Source organism: Lithobates pipiens, unplaced genomic scaffold, assembly GCF_037356315.1.
Source record: "Lithobates pipiens isolate NorthernLeopardFrog02 unplaced genomic scaffold, aLitPip1_a1.2 Scaffold_1, whole genome shotgun sequence".
NCBI lineage: Eukaryota > Metazoa > Chordata > Amphibia > Anura > Ranidae > Lithobates > Lithobates pipiens.
This window is the reverse complement of record NW_027507685.1, coordinates 54364065-54378454: the sequence shown is the minus strand read 5'-3', so window position 1 is coordinate 54378454 and position 14390 is coordinate 54364065. Positions and strand designations below refer to the sequence as shown.

Sequence of the window (14390 nt, the reverse complement as noted above, 5' to 3'; positions counted from 1 at the left end):
TAATGGTATCTGTTTATATGTTTCCTTGCTTATTTGTTTTCCTTTTTCTTTTTCTATCTGTTCAACTGAACTATATGTGTTTCACGAGCAATAAGACAAGCATCTATGTTCACATTCTGTTTATAATGAAAATCTTTAATAAAAATTTATTGATTTACCTTGCACCAAGTCATACATTTAAGATCCTTTCTACCAAATCTGCTTGAGCAAAGCAAGTAGAAGATGTCCCAGGTGATCTTCAAGTGTTTTGCTAATCCAGATTCCACAAACCAAAATGATGTCCTTGTGGCAGACTGCGTGGCCTAATGGATAAGGCGTCTGACTTCGGATCAGAAGATTGAGGGTTCGAGTCCCTTCGTGGTCGTTTTCGATGCTGCTTTCCAGTTCCTGTGACCTTCACTCACAAGTTCTTGCTTTACCCATAACAACTTGCTTCTTGCTGGAGGCTTCCAATTTGCTGAAGCCTAGAGCCTCCAAACAGCAGTAAATCATAAAGTGGAACTAAACCAATTGATTTAAGGGTTTCAAAACACAGTTACATTCCTGGAATTACGGAATTGATAACGGTCCCATCTGCTTGTGTTCTCAACCAAACTATCAAATCATCAAATGGCTGGTGTCATAACTGATCACATGTGCAGCATTATGGCATTTGCAGTTTGAACAGAAGCAGCTTCATTGGCTGTAAATGATAGGAGGGTTTGATTGTGCTTTAAGTGCTTAAATATGCCTAAAATGGGAGAGCTACTGAGTATGTGCAGAGCAGCTTGAAACAGCGTATTACTGGATTTCAAAGTGTATAGAACCTTATTTTTTTCCAATGTTTTACATGAGTATATATGCAAAATGGGACAACCGTAAGAGATGTAGCAGGACTTACTTTTCTGACTAAAGTTGCACTTTAAATGACAGATTTAACAGCATGGTCTAGCAGATTTTCCTCAAGAATTTTATCTTTATGTAGGATGGGCAAAGTTTTTGGATTTTTTTCATGTTTTTTTGTCGGTGACATGGTAGCATGAAAAGACAGCGGGAGTGGTGATTCTAGTTCAAGCTAAAAGTGTAAACTGATTGTCAGAAGTGGGATTTGAACCCACGCCTCCATTTGGAGACCAGAACACCCACACAATGTGAAGAGACAGCTCTTGAGTCTGGCGCCTTAGACCACTCAGTCATCCTGACAAGATACATTGAACAAATTTGGCTGCCTCTGGAAATATCATCTACTCGTGGTACTCTATTGATCTATTACCGTTGTCAAGAAGCTGTATGAACACTCTGAATCTAGGCCCTTTTGCAAATGCACTTCTTAAAGCATGACCTTGCACCAAGTCATACATTTCAGATCCTTTCTACCAAATCTGCTTGAGCAAAGCAAGTAGAAGATGTCCCAGGTGATCTTCAAGTGTTTTGCTAATCCAGATTCCACAAACCAAAATGGTGTCCTTGTGGCAGACTGCATGGCCTAATGGATAAGGCGTCTGACTTCGAATCAGAAGATTGAGGGTTCAAGTCCCTTCGTGGTCGTTTTCGATGCTGCTTTCCAGTTCCTGTGACCTTCACTCACAAGTTCTTGCTTTACCCATAACAACTTGCTTCTTGCTGGAGGCTTCCAATTTGCTGAAGCCTAGAGCCTCCAAACAGCAGTAAATCATAAAGTGGAACTAAACCAATTGATTTAAGGGTTTCAAAACACAGTTACATTCCTGGAATTCCGGAATTGATAACGGTCCCATTTGCTTGTGTTCTCAACCAAACTATCAAATCATCAAATGGCTGGTGTCATAACTGATCACATGTGCAGCATTATGGCATTTGCAGTTTGAACAGAAGCAGCTTCATTGGCTGTAAATGATAGGAGGGTTTGATTGTGCTTTAAGTGCTTAAATATGCCTAAAATGGGAGAGCTACTGAGTATGTGCAGAGCAGGTTGAAACAGCGTATTACTGGATTTCAAAGTGTATAGAACCTTATTTTTTTCCAATGTTTTACATGAGTATATATGCAAAATGGGACAACCGTAAGAGATGTAGCAGGACTTACTTTTCTGACTAAAGTTGCTCTTTAAATGACAGATTTAACAGCATGGTCTAGCAGATTTTCCTCAAGAATTTTATCTTTATGTAGGATGGGCAAAGTTTTTGGATTTTTTTCATGTTTTTTTGTCGGTGACATGGTAGCATGAAAAGACAGCGGGAGTGGTGATTCTAGTTCAAGCTAAATGTGTAAACTGATTGTCAGAAGTGGGATTTGAATCCACGCTTCCATTTGGAGACCAGAACACCCACACAATGTGAAGAGACAGCTCTTGAGTCTGGCACCTTAGACCACTCGGCCATCCTGACAAGATACATTGAACAAATTTGGCTGCCTCTGGAAATATCATCTACTCGTGGTACTCTATTGATCTATTACCGTTGTCAAGAAGCTGTATGAACACTCTGAATCTAGGCCCTTTTGCAAATGCACTTCTTAAAGCATGACCCTGCACCAAGTCATACATTTCAGATCCTTTCTACCAAATCTGCTTGAGCAAAGCAAGTAGAAGATGTCCCAGGTGATCTTCAAGTGTTTTGCTAATCCAGATTCCACAAACCAAAATGATGTCCCTGTGGCAGACTGCGTGGCCTAATGGATAAGGCGTCTGACTTCGAATCAGAAGATTGAAGGTTCGAGTCCCTTCGTGGTCGTTTTTGATGCTGCTTTCCAGTTCCTGTGACCTTCACTCCCAAGTTCTTGCTTTACCCATAACAACTTGCTTCTTGCTGGAGGCTTCCAATTTGCTGAAGCCTAGAGCCTCCAAACAGCAGTAAATCATAAAGTGGAACTAAACCAATTGATTTAAGGGTTTCAAAACACAGTTACATTCCTGGAATTCCGGAATTGATAACGGTCCCATCTGCTTGTGTTCTCAACCAAACTATCAAATCATCAAATGGCTGGTGTCATAACTGATCACATGTGCAGCATTATGGCATTTGCAGTTTGAACAGAAGCAGCTTCATTGACTGTAAATGATAGGAGGGTTTGATTGTGCTTTAAGTGCTTAAATATGCCTAAAATGGGAGAGCTACTGAGTATGTGCAGAGCAGGTTGAAACAGCGTATTACTGGATTTCAAAGTGTATAGAACCTTATTTTTTTCCAATGTTTTACATGAGTATATATGCAAAATGGGACAACCGTAAGAGATGTAGCAGGACTTACTTTTCTGACTAAAGTTGCACTTTAAATGACAGATTTAACAGCATGGTCTAGCAGATTTTCCTCAAGAATTTTATCTTTATGTAGGATGGGCAAAGTTTTTGGATTTTTTTCATGTTTTTTTTTCGGTGACATGGTAGCATGAAAAGACAGCGGGAGTGGTGATTCTAGTTCAAGCTAAATGTGTAAACTGATTGTCAGAAGTGGGATTTGAACCCACGCCTCCATTTGGAGACCAGAACACCCACACAATGTGAAGAGACAGCTCTTGAGTCTGGCGCCTAAGACCACTCGGCCATACTGACAAGATACATTGAACAAATTTGGCTGCCTCTGGAAATATCATCTACTCGTGGTACTCTATTGATCTATTACCGTTGTCAAGAAGCTGTATGAACACTCTGAATCTAGGCCCTTTTGCAAATGCACTTCTTAAAGCATGACCCTGCACCAAGTCATACATTTCAGATCCTTTCTACCAAATCTGCTTGAGCAAAGCAAGTAGAAGATGTCCCAGGTGATCTTCAAGTGTTTTGCTAATCCAGATTCCACAAACCAAAATGATGTCCCTGTGGCAGACTGCGTGGCCTAATGGATAAGGCGTCTGACTTCGAATCAGAAGATTGAAGGTTCGAGTCCCTTCGTGGTCGTTTTCGATGCTGCTTTCCAGTTCCTGTGACCTTCACTCACAAGTTCTTGCTTTACCCATAACAACTTGCTTCTTGCTGGAGGCTTCCAATTTGCTGAAGCCTAGAGCCTCCAAACAGCAGTAAATCATAAAGTGGAACTAAACCAATTGATTTAAGGGTTTCAAAACACAGTTACATTCCTGGAATTACGGAATTGATAACGGTCCCATCTGCTTGTGTTCTCAACCAAACTATCAAATCATCAAATGGCTGGTGTCATAACTGATCACATGTGCAGCATTATGGCATTTGCAGTTTGAACAGAAGCAGCTTCATTGACTGTAAATGATAGGAGGGTTTGATTGTGCTTTAAGTGCTTAAATATGCCTAAAATGGGAGAGCTACTGAGTATGTGCAGAGCAGGTTGAAACAGTGTATTACTGGATTTCAAAGTGTATAGAACCTTATTTTTTTCCAATGTTTTACATGAGTATATATGCAAAATGGGACAACCGTAAGAGATGTAGCAGGACTTACTTTTCTGACTAAAGTTGCACTTTAAATGACAGATTTAACAGCATGGTCTAGCAGATTTTCCTCAAGAATTTTATCTTTATGTAGGATGGGCAAAGTTTTGGATTTTTTTCATGTTTTTTTTTCGGTGACATGGTAGCATGAAAAGACAGCGGGAGTGGTGATTCTAGTTCAAGCTAAATGTGTAAACTGATTGTCAGAAGTGGGATTTGAACCCACGCCTCCATTTGGAGACCAGAACACCCACACAATGTGAAGAGACAGCTCTTGAGTCTGGCACCTTAGACCACTCGGCCATCCTGACTAGATACGTTGAACAAATTTGGCTGCCTCTGGAAATATCATCTACTCGTGGTACTCTATTGATCTATTACCGTTGTCAAGGAGCTGTATGAACACTCTGAATCTAGGCCCTTTTGCAAATGCACTTCTTAAAGCATGACCTTGCACCAAGTCATACATTTCAGATCCTTTCTACCAAATCTGCTTGAGCAAAGCAAATAGAAGATGTCCCAGGTGATCTTCAAGTGTTTTGCTAATCCAGATTCCACAAACCAAAATGATGTCCTTGTGGCAGACTGCGTGGCCTAATGGATAAGGCGTCTGACTTCGAATCAGAAGATTGAGTGTTCAAGTCCATTCGTGGTTGTTTTCGATGCTGCTTTCCAGTTCCTGTGACCTTCACTCACAAGTTCTTGCTTTACCCATAAGAACTTGCTTCTTGCTGGAGGCTTCCAATTTGCTGAAGCCTAGAGCCTCCAAACAGCAGTAAATCATAAAGTGGAACTAAACCAATTGATTTAAGGGTTTCAAAACACAGTTACATTCCTGGAATTACGGAATTGATAACGGTCCCATCTGCTTGTGTTCTCAACCAAACTATCAAATCATCAAATGGCTGGTGTCATAACAGATCACATGTGCAGCATTATGGCATTTGCAGTTTGAACAGAAGCAGCTTCATTGGCTGTAAATGATAGGAGGGTTTGATTGTGCTTTAAGTGCTTAAATATGCCTAAAATGGGAGAGCTGCTGAGTATGTGCAGAGCAGGTTGAAACAGCGTATTACTGGATTTCAAAGTGTATAGAACCTTATTTTTTTCCAATGTTTTACATGAGTATATATGCAAAATGGGACAACTGTAAGAGATGTAGCAGGACTTACTTTTCTGACTAAAGTTGCACTTTAAATGACAGATTTAACAGTATGGTCTAGCAGATTTTCCTCAAGAATTTTATCTTTATGTAGGATGGGCAAAGTTTTTGGATTTTTTTCATGTTTTTTTGTCGGTGACATGGTAGCATGAAAAGAGAGCGGGAGTGGTGATTCTAGTTCAAGCTAAATGTGTAAACTGATTGTCAGAAGTGGGATTTGAACCCACGCCTCCATTTGGAGACCAGAACACCCACACAATGTGAAGAGACAGCTCTTGAGTCTGGCGCCTTAGACCACTCGGCCATCCTGACAAGATACGTTGAACAAATTTGGCTGCCTCTGGAAATATCATCTACTCGTGGTACTCTATTGATCTATTACCGTTGTCAAGGAGCTGTATGAACACTCTGAATCTAGGCCCTTTTGCAAATGCACTTCTTAAAGCATGACCTTGCACCAAGTCATACATTTCAGATCCTTTCTACCAAATCTGCTTGAGCAAAGCAAGTAGAAGATGTCCCAGGTGATCTTCAAGTGTTTTGCTAATCCAGATTCCACAAACCAAAATGATGTCCTTGTGGCAGACTGCGTGGCCTAATGGATAAGGCGTCTGACTTCGAATCAGAAGATTGAAGGTTCGAGTCCCTTCGTGGTCGTTTTTGATGCTGCTTTCCAGTTCCTGTGACCTTCACTCCCAAGTTCTTGCTTTACCCATAACAACTTGCTTCTTGCTGGAGGCTTCCAATTTGCTGAAGCCTAGAGCCTCCAAACAGCAGTAAATCATAAAGTGGAACTAAACCAATTGATTTAAGGGTTTCAAAACACAGTTACATTCCTGGAATTCCGGAATTGATAACGGTCCCATCTGCTTGTGTTCTCAACCAAACTATCAAATCATCAAATGGCTGGTGTCATAACTGATCACATGTGCAGCATTATGGCATTTGCAGTTTGAACAGAAGCAGCTTCATTGACTGTAAATGATAGGAGGGTTTGATTGTGCTTTAAGTGCTTAAATATGCCTAAAATGGGAGAGCTACTGAGTATGTGCAGAGCAGGTTGAAACAGCGTATTACTGGATTTCAAAGTGTATAGAACCTTATTTTTTTCCAATGTTTTACATGAGTATATATGCAAAATGGGACAACCGTAAGAGATGTAGCAGGACTTACTTTTCTGACTAAAGTTGCACTTTAAATGACAGATTTAACAGCATGGTCTAGCAGATTTTCCTCAAGAATTTTATCTTTATGTAGGATGGGCAAAGTTTTTGGATTTTTTTCATGTTTTTTTTTCGGTGACATGGTAGCATGAAAAGACAGCGGGAGTGGTGATTCTAGTTCAAGCTAAATGTGTAAACTGATTGTCAGAAGTGGGATTTGAACCCACGCCTCCATTTGGAGACCAGAACACCCACACAATGTGAAGAGACAGCTCTTGAGTCTGGCGCCTAAGACCACTCGGCCATACTGACAAGATACATTGAACAAATTTGGCTGCCTCTGGAAATATCATCTACTCGTGGTACTCTATTGATCTATTACCGTTGTCAAGAAGCTGTATGAACACTCTGAATCTAGGCCCTTTTGCAAATGCACTTCTTAAAGCATGACCCTGCACCAAGTCATACATTTCAGATCCTTTCTACCAAATCTGCTTGAGCAAAGCAAGTAGAAGATGTCCCAGGTGATCTTCAAGTGTTTTGCTAATCCAGATTCCACAAACCAAAATGATGTCCCTGTGGCAGACTGCGTGGCCTAATGGATAAGGCGTCTGACTTCGAATCAGAAGATTGAAGGTTCGAGTCCCTTCGTGGTCGTTTTCGATGCTGCTTTCCAGTTCCTGTGACCTTCACTCACAAGTTCTTGCTTTACCCATAACAACTTGCTTCTTGCTGGAGGCTTCCAATTTGCTGAAGCCTAGAGCCTCCAAACAGCAGTAAATCATAAAGTGGAACTAAACCAATTGATTTAAGGGTTTCAAAACACAGTTACATTCCTGGAATTACGGAATTGATAACGGTCCCATCTGCTTGTGTTCTCAACCAAACTATCAAATCATCAAATGGCTGGTGTCATAACTGATCACATGTGCAGCATTATGGCATTTGCAGTTTGAACAGAAGCAGCTTCATTGACTGTAAATGATAGGAGGGTTTGATTGTGCTTTAAGTGCTTAAATATGCCTAAAATGGGAGAGCTACTGAGTATGTGCAGAGCAGGTTGAAACAGTGTATTACTGGATTCCAAAGTGTATAGAACCTTATTTTTTTCCAATGTTTTACATGAGTATATATGCAAAATGGGACAACCGTAAGAGATGTAGCAGGACTTACTTTTCTGACTAAAGTTGCACTTTAAATGACAGATTTAACAGCATGGTCTAGCAGATTTTCCTCAAGAATTTTATCTTTATGTAGGATGGGCAAAGTTTTGGATTTTTTTCATGTTTTTTTTTCGGTGACATGGTAGCATGAAAAGACAGCGGGAGTGGTGATTCTAGTTCAAGCTAAATGTGTAAACTGATTGTCAGAAGTGGGATTTGAACCCACGCCTCCATTTGGAGACCAGAACACCCACACAATGTGAAGAGACAGCTCTTGAGTCTGGCACCTTAGACCACTCGGCCATCCTGACTAGATACGTTGAACAAATTTGGCTGCCTCTGGAAATATCATCTACTCGTGGTACTCTATTGATCTATTACCGTTGTCAAGGAGCTGTATGAACACTCTGAATCTAGGCCCTTTTGCAAATGCACTTCTTAAAGCATGACCTTGCACCAAGTCATACATTTCAGATCCTTTCTACCAAATCTGCTTGAGCAAAGCAAATAGAAGATGTCCCAGGTGATCTTCAAGTGTTTTGCTAATCCAGATTCCACAAACCAAAATGATGTCCTTGTGGCAGACTGCGTGGCCTAATGGATAAGGCGTCTGACTTCGAATCAGAAGATTGAGTGTTCAAGTCCATTCGTGGTTGTTTTCGATGCTGCTTTCCAGTTCCTGTGACCTTCACTCACAAGTTCTTGCTTTACCCATAAGAACTTGCTTCTTGCTGGAGGCTTCCAATTTGCTGAAGCCTAGAGCCTCCAAACAGCAGTAAATCATAAAGTGGAACTAAACCAATTGATTTAAGGGTTTCAAAACACAGTTACATTCCTGGAATTACGGAATTGATAACGGTCCCATCTGCTTGTGTTCTCAACCAAACTATCAAATCATCAAATGGCTGGTGTCATAACAGATCACATGTGCAGCATTATGGCATTTGCAGTTTGAACAGAAGCAGCTTCATTGGCTGTAAATGATAGGAGGGTTTGATTGTGCTTTAAGTGCTTAAATATGCCTAAAATGGGAGAGCTGCTGAGTATGTGCAGAGCAGGTTGAAACAGCGTATTACTGGATTTCAAAGTGTATAGAACCTTATTTTTTTCCAATGTTTTACATGAGTATATATGCAAAATGGGACAACTGTAAGAGATGTAGCAGGACTTACTTTTCTGACTAAAGTTGCACTTTAAATGACAGATTTAACAGTATGGTCTAGCAGATTTTCCTCAAGAATTTTATCTTTATGTAGGATGGGCAAAGTTTTTGGATTTTTTTCATGTTTTTTTGTCGGTGACATGGTAGCATGAAAAGAGAGCGGGAGTGGTGATTCTAGTTCAAGCTAAATGTGTAAACTGATTGTCAGAAGTGGGATTTGAACCCACGCCTCCATTTGGAGACCAGAACACCCACACAATGTGAAGAGACAGCTCTTGAGTCTGGCGCCTTAGACCACTCGGCCATCCTGACAAGATACGTTGAACAAATTTGGCTGCCTCTGGAAATATCATCTACTCGTGGTACTCTATTGATCTATTACCGTTGTCAAGGAGCTGTATGAACACTCTGAATCTAGGCCCTTTTGCAAATGCACTTCTTAAAGCATGACCTTGCACCAAGTCATACATTTCAGATCCTTTCTACCAAATCTGCTTGAGCAAAGCAAGTAGAAGATGTCCCAGGTGATCTTCAAGTGTTTTGCTAATCCAGATTCCACAAACCAAAATGATGTCCCTGTGGCAGACTGCGTGGCCTAATGGATAAGGCGTCTGACTTCGAATCAGAAGATTGAAGGTTCGAGTCCCTTCATGGTCGTTTTTGATGCTGCTTTCCAGTTCCTGTGACCTTCACTCCCAAGTTCTTGCTTTACCCATAACAACTTGCTTCTTGCTGGAGGCTTCCAATTTGCTGAAGCCTAGAGCCTCCAAACAGCAGTAAATCATAAAGTGGAACTAAACCAATTGATTTAAGGGTTTCAAAACACAGTTACATTCCTGGAATTCCGGAATTGATAACGGTCCCATCTGCTTGTGTTCTCAACCAAACTATCAAATCATCAAATGGCTGGTGTCATAACTGATCACATGTGCAGCATTATGGCATTTGCAGTTTGAACAGAAGCAGCTTCATTGACTGTAAATGATAGGAGGGTTTGATTGTGCTTTAAGTGCTTAAATATGCCTAAAATGGGAGAGCTACTGAGTATGTGCAGAGCAGGTTGAAACAGCGTATTACTGGATTTCAAAGTGTATAGAACCTTATTTTTTTCCAATGTTTTACATGAGTATATATGCAAAATGGGACAACCGTAAGAGATGTAGCAGGACTTACTTTTCTGACTAAAGTTGCACTTTAAATGACAGATTTAACAGCATGGTCTAGCAGATTTTCCTCAAGAATTTTATCTTTATGTAGGATGGGCAAAGTTTTTGGATTTTTTTCATGTTTTTTTTTCGGTGACATGGTAGCATGAAAAGACAGCGGGAGTGGTGATTCTAGTTCAAGCTAAATGTGTAAACTGATTGTCAGAAGTGGGATTTGAACCCACGCCTCCATTTGGAGACCAGAACACCCACACAATGTGAAGAGACAGCTCTTGAGTCTGGCGCCTAAGACCACTCGGCCATACTGACAAGATACATTGAACAAATTTGGCTGCCTCTGGAAATATCATCTACTCGTGGTACTCTATTGATCTATTACCGTTGTCAAGAAGCTGTATGAACACTCTGAATCTAGGCCCTTTTGCAAATGCACTTCTTAAAGCATGACCCTGCACCAAGTCATACATTTCAGATCCTTTCTACCAAATCTGCTTGAGCAAAGCAAGTAGAAGATGTCCCAGGTGATCTTCAAGTGTTTTGCTAATCCAGATTCCACAAACCAAAATGATGTCCCTGTGGCAGACTGCGTGGCCTAATGGATAAGGCGTCTGACTTCGAATCAGAAGATTGAAGGTTCGAGTCCCTTCGTGGTCGTTTTCGATGCTGCTTTCCAGTTCCTGTGACCTTCACTCACAAGTTCTTGCTTTACCCATAACAACTTGCTTCTTGCTGGAGGCTTCCAATTTGCTGAAGCCTAGAGCCTCCAAACAGCAGTAAATCATAAAGTGGAACTAAACCAATTGATTTAAGGGTTTCAAAACACAGTTACATTCCTGGAATTACGGAATTGATAACGGTCCCATCTGCTTGTGTTCTCAACCAAACTATCAAATCATCAAATGGCTGGTGTCATAACTGATCACATGTGCAGCATTATGGCATTTGCAGTTTGAACAGAAGCAGCTTCATTGACTGTAAATGATAGGAGGGTTTGATTGTGCTTTAAGTGCTTAAATATGCCTAAAATGGGAGAGCTACTGAGTATGTGCAGAGCAGGTTGAAACAGTGTATTACTGGATTTCAAAGTGTATAGAACCTTATTTTTTTCCAATGTTTTACATGAGTATATATGCAAAATGGGACAACCGTAAGAGATGTAGCAGGACTTACTTTTCTGACTAAAGTTGCACTTTAAATGACAGATTTAACAGCATGGTCTAGCAGATTTTCCTCAAGAATTTTATCTTTATGTAGGATGGGCAAAGTTTTGGATTTTTTTCATGTTTTTTTTTCGGTGACATGGTAGCATGAAAAGACAGCGGGAGTGGTGATTCTAGTTCAAGCTAAATGTGTAAACTGATTGTCAGAAGTGGGATTTGAACCCACGCCTCCATTTGGAGACCAGAACACCCACACAATGTGAAGAGACAGCTCTTGAGTCTGGCACCTTAGACCACTCGGCCATCCTGACTAGATACGTTGAACAAATTTGGCTGCCTCTGGAAATATCATCTACTCGTGGTACTCTATTGATCTATTACCGTTGTCAAGGAGCTGTATGAACACTCTGAATCTAGGCCCTTTTGCAAATGCACTTCTTAAAGCATGACCTTGCACCAAGTCATACATTTCAGATCCTTTCTACCAAATCTGCTTGAGCAAAGCAAATAGAAGATGTCCCAGGTGATCTTCAAGTGTTTTGCTAATCCAGATTCCACAAACCAAAATGATGTCCTTGTGGCAGACTGCGTGGCCTAATGGATAAGGCGTCTGACGTCGAATCAGAAGATTGAGTGTTCAAGTCCATTCGTGGTTGTTTTCGATGCTGCTTTCCAGTTCCTGTGACCTTCACTCACAAGTTCTTGCTTTACCCATAAGAACTTGCTTCTTGCTGGAGGCTTCCAATTTGCTGAAGCCTAGAGCCTCCAAACAGCAGTAAATCATAAAGTGGAACTAAACCAATTGATTTAAGGGTTTCAAAACACAGTTACATTCCTGGAATTACGGAATTGATAACGGTCCCATCTGCTTGTGTTCTCAACCAAACTATCAAATCATCAAATGGCTGGTGTCATAACAGATCACATGTGCAGCATTATGGCATTTGCAGTTTGAACAGAAGCAGCTTCATTGGCTGTAAATGATAGGAGGGTTTGATTGTGCTTTAAGTGCTTAAATATGCCTAAAATGGGAGAGCTGCTGAGTATGTGCAGAGCAGGTTGAAACAGCGTATTACTGGATTTCAAAGTGTATAGAACCTTATTTTTTTCCAATGTTTTACATGAGTATATATGCAAAATGGGACAACTGTAAGAGATGTAGCAGGACTTACTTTTCTGACTAAAGTTGCACTTTAAATGACAGATTTAACAGTATGGTCTAGCAGATTTTCCTCAAGAATTTTATCTTTATGTAGGATGGGCAAAGTTTTTGGATTTTTTTCATGTTTTTTTGTCGGTGACATGGTAGCATGAAAAGAGAGCGGGAGTGGTGATTCTAGTTCAAGCTAAATGTGTAAACTGATTGTCAGAAGTGGGATTTGAACCCACGCCTCCATTTGGAGACCAGAACACCCACACAATGTGAAGAGACAGCTCTTGAGTCTGGCGCCTTAGACCACTCGGCCATCCTGACAAGATACGTTGAACAAATTTGGCTGCCTCTGGAAATATCATCTACTCGTGGTACTCTATTGATCTATTACCGTTGTCAAGGAGCTGTATGAACACTCTGAATCTAGGCCCTTTTGCAAATGCACTTCTTAAAGCATGACCTTGCACCAAGTCATACATTTCAGATCCTTTCTACCAAATCTGCTTGAGCAAAGCAAGTAGAAGATGTCCCAGGTGATCTTCAAGTGTTTTGCTAATCCAGATTCCACAAACCAAAATGATGTCCTTGTGGCAGACTGCGTGGCCTAATGGATAAGGCGTCTGACTTCGAATCAGAAGATTGAGGGTTCGAGTCCCTTCGTGGTCGTTTTCGATGTTGCTTTCCAGTTCCTGTGACCTTCACTCACAAGTTCTTGCTTTACCCATAACAACTTGCTTCTTGCTGGAGGCTTCCAATTTGCTGAAGCCTAGAGCCTCCAAACAGCAGTAAATCATAAAGTGGAACTAAACCAATTGATTTAAGGGTTTCAAAACACAGTTACATTCCTGGAATTCCGGAATTGATAACGGTCCCATCTGCTTGTGTTCTCAACCAAACTATCAAATCATCAAATGGCTGGTGTCATAACTGATCACATGTGCAGCATTATGGCATTTGCAGTTTGAACAGAAGCAGCTTCATTGACTGTAAATGATAGGAGGGTTTGATTGTGCTTTAAGTGCTTAAATATGCCTAAAATGGGAGAGCTACTGAGTATGTGCAGAGCAGGTTGAAACAGCATATTACTGGATTTCAAAGTGTATAGAACCTTATTTTTTTCCAATGTTTTACATGAGTATATATGCAAAATGGGACAACCGTAAGAGATGTAGCAGGACTTACTTTTCTGACTAAAGTTGCACTTTAAATGACAGATTTAAGAGCATGGTCTAGCAGATTTTCCTCAAGAATTTTATCTTTATGTAGGATGGGCAAAGTTTTTGGATTTTTTTCATGTTTTTTTGTCGGTGACATGGTAGCATGAAAAGACAGCAGGAGTGGTGATTCTAGTTCAAGCTAAATGTGTAAACTGATTGTCAGAAGTGGGATTTGAACCAATGCCTCCATTTGGAGACCAGAACACCCACACAATGTGAAGAGACAGCTCTTGAGTCTGGCACCTTAGACCACTCGGCCATCCTGACTAGATACATTGAACAAATTTGGCTGCCTCTGGAAATATCATCTACTCGTGGTACTCTATTGATCTATTACCGTTGTCAAGGAGCTGTATGAACACTCTGAATCTAGGCCCTTTTGCAAATGCACTTCTTAAAGCATGACCTTTCACCAAGTCATACATTTCAGATCCTTTCTACCAAATCTGCTTGAGCAAAGCAAATAGAAGATGTCCCAGGTGATCTTCAAGTGTTTTGCTAATCCAGATTCCACAAACCAAAATGATGTCCTTGTGGCAGACTGTGTGGCCTAATGGATAAGGCGTCTGACTTCGAATCAGAAGATTGAGGGTTCGAGTCCCTTCGTGGTCGTTTTCGATGCTGCTTTCCAGTTCCTGTGACCTTCACTCACAAGTTCTTGCTTTACCCATAAGAACTTGCTTCT

The 14390-nt window shown here is 40.8% G+C and overlaps 1 non-coding gene across 1 annotated transcript; it reads left to right on the top strand.

Annotated features, from left to right (window-relative positions):
• Positions 1 to 13081: 13081 nt before the first annotated feature.
• On the top strand, positions 13082 to 13154 carry TRNAR-UCG (transfer RNA arginine (anticodon UCG)). Its single transcript has one exon. It is a non-coding gene; the product is annotated as a tRNA-Arg (tRNA).
• The last annotated feature ends 1236 nt before the right edge of the window (positions 13155 to 14390 follow it).